The 3,231-nt window shown below is 41.5% G+C and overlaps 1 pseudogene; it reads right to left on the reverse strand.

Moving 5' to 3' along the window:
* Positions 1–597: 597 nt before the first annotated feature.
* LOC118532475 (zinc finger CCCH domain-containing protein 14 pseudogene) lies at positions 598–2,710 on the reverse strand (annotated as a pseudogene).
* Positions 2,711–3,231: the final 521 nt, after the last annotated feature.

The following is a 3,231-nucleotide window of genomic DNA, read 5'->3' on the forward strand; positions in this document are numbered from 1 at the left end:
CATTATTAGAATAAATATTTCTGGCATTCAGGAATTAGAATGAAGCTGAGGATATTAATTTGAGTCATTAAAATATACCTGAGATAGTTCAAGCCATGTAAATGGATGGGATCAATTAGAAATCCTGGAAGCACTGAATTTATAAGGAGTGCTGAAGCAGAGAATTTAATAAAGGGAAATAAAAGTGGCCAGAGAGACAGAAGGAACCTGGAGCTAACAACATCAGAGAATGCAAAAAATAAAGAGCATGTTGCAGAGGGTAAATGAGACAAGACTGCAGAGTCAGATTTAGGAATAAGTCAATCATTAGAGGTTTTGGCAATTTTTTTTTTTTTTCAAACATGCCTGAAATGTTTTAATAGAATTTAGCTTTTCCTTAAATGGTCTTTTTATAGTCAAAACAAACAACAAAAAACACCCAATGTTAAAACCACTTAATAAACTTACAAACTTGAAAAATTAGACACTTCAGGTAGGCAGTAAACTTAATATTATGAAAACAATATATTCTAAGTTTCAAAGATTTGACAAGTTCTGCAGAATATCTTTCGTCAGTAGACGGTCACTCCACAATCTTCTGCCAAGTACGACTGAATGTCATTCACTGGTATGAGGTCGAATCTATTTCAAGGCATGTTGTGGTGGCACAGTAATGGTGGGATGATAAAGTGTGTAGTCAGGTCTTGTACACTGAGTGTTACATCTGCAGTGTTTTAATGACAGAAGGGAGATTCCATTTTCCTACAAGCAGGGAAATAACAGCACCGTTGACTACTAGAAGCTAGAAGGTGGCACTGGTGTTGCAATTGCTGGGTTTGGAGACAGTACTGGAATTCTTCCACTCATATGAGTGAAGGGACAATCTGGTTTAGTACATTTTTGTATCATATTTACAATTTGGATGAATGAACAAACATTTTTTCAGCAAATTTACAATTGGGGAAGGCTTTGCAAGGTGAAACAGGATGATGGTAAGTATACTTATCCCCATTTTTACAGGAAGGCCAGTACCTGCAATTCTCCAAAAGTTTTTCTGGTTTCTGGACCACACTCAGTTCACTCATCTCAGCATTTGAAAAGCTACCATTTAGCTCATCGATCAGCCTGCTCATGAGCTACAAGTGCTGTGGGTGGAGGAGACCTCTGAGTCCCTTGTTTGAGGCTGCAGATTGGTTTACAGGCTTCACGCCTTCAAAACACATGTCCTCCTCTTGATCTGACATGTATCCTGGGGGGCTGGGGAGAGCATCCAGTGTCACTATAAACTTAGGACTTGCAGGTTTATCTGGTGGTACAAGATCTTGTCTGCATAAGGTGTCCTGAAAGTACTCAAAGGGTATCTGCAGTCTTCATCCCCGACTCTTGGTTTGGTGCCACTACTATTTCCTTAGACAGCTTTGGCTTCTTCAGAATAAATGATCTTGTGTCTGCATGGACCATGGATTCCATGTCATAGTAATCTTGACTGATCTGCGGAGTTTCTGCCATTACTGGGTCAATTTACAGTCGGGATAACAACTGCCTCTGTTGAGTTCCTTGGCTTTTTTCTATATTATCTCGTTTCCTCTTCTTTAATGGGGGGACTTATTCTGGGGGTCCTGCTTTGACCCTGGACCATTTCTGCAAACAATTCTTCTTGAAAAGTTCGAGTTCTGGGAGCAACTGGAAGTGTCTATTTCTGTGAGACTATAGAATAGTTGTTTTTGTTACAGATTCTTGAGCTTCAGAGATAGCCTTCAAAATTAGATTCTTGTTAGCTTATTAGAAGGTGGAAGTGAAGGTCTCCTTTCAGGCTTTGCTGGCACTGACACACTGCTGAAGATGCGTCCTGTATGAGACCCACAGCCATCATCTTCCTCCTCCTCTTCTCCATCACGATGGAAGTTTTTTACTTTAACAATTGAACTTAACACAGACAACTTCCTCTCCTGAAAGTTTTCTTCCTCAATACTCATTTTTTCTGAGTTGTTTCTGAAAAAGAGACTATAAGTCTCTTCTAGGCTGTTAAGCACTTCCCTTTCCCAAAAACATCCTGTTTCACATACTTGGCTATTCTGTATATCAGGTTGCTTGGCTGCACGAATATTGTTTTGCTACTGCTGAAATTGCAACTTGTTTAAATGAGCACCACTATCTGCATTTTGACTTGCAGGTGGTTGATAAATTTCAATAGAAGGGCGAGAAGAACCATATGTAAGTGTCACTGTAGGGTTTTTTCCGAGATAAGGGATTCTGCACAAAATTGAGGTCTTCATCAATGAGATCATCTGGTTCTGGCTTAGTATCAATCACATCTTCAGAGGGTGCTGTCTCCCTCAGAGCCTTCACAGTTGACATTAATCAGGATGCAGCTCCATCATCGTAAGTCTGTCTGACATTCGTGTTTTTCTGCTCCTGTGAACTAGGAGAAACTCTGGAATCTCTTTTTTTCAGGTTCAGTGCTAGCAATCTCAAGGGGGTGGCACTGCAGCTTCATGTGTTCTCTCATCTCCCCGGCTGAAACTGCTCTTGTTTGAAGACACGGTATTATCAAATATGTTGGTATCAGATGACTTTAGACTGGAGGGGTCAGTTGTAACAGAGCAAAGTTTAATACACCATGAAGACATACGATGAATCGAATTGTGTTCCCTAGAAACAGGGACAGGTCCTCTGTCATTTGGTCCTGACTTTTCTTGTTGGCCTCCATCACCATAATGCAATCAGGAAATTCTTCATCAACATAAGCTCTGGCAATTTCCCGTTAATGGCACTCCGGATCTTCAGCTGATCTCGGTGCCGATTTCCGTGGCTCCCGCGGGTGGTGGACTCAGCACTGCGTGGTGCTTCGCTTACCCAGAGCCCGGGCCGGCTCCCTGCCCGCAGCTCCAGCACAGCGGCCTCCTGCCGCCAGCGCCACTCCGGGCAGCACGCTCCACGTGACCCACCCCCACTGGCCCCGGCAAAAATATTTTTAGGGTGATGGTGGAAAATCTAGTATAAACAGTAAGTATGGGCTGATACAGCTAGAAATAGAGTAATAGCTGAAAATATGTAGAGTTGAAGGCTGTATGTTTTATTTTCTTACGTATTTTGCTTAATGGTTTCTTATGTATTTTGCTTAATGGTGGGATATGTTTGTACATGTTTAAAATCTATTGTGAAAGAGCTGATAGAAAAGGATAGGGTGAAGTTATAGGAGAGAGAAAATAAGGAGTAACATCCAGGCAGTAAGGGCAGATACTGTTGCCA

Source organism: Halichoerus grypus, chromosome 12 (genome assembly GCF_964656455.1).
Source record: "Halichoerus grypus chromosome 12, mHalGry1.hap1.1, whole genome shotgun sequence".
Taxonomy (NCBI): Eukaryota; Metazoa; Chordata; class Mammalia; order Carnivora; family Phocidae; genus Halichoerus; species Halichoerus grypus.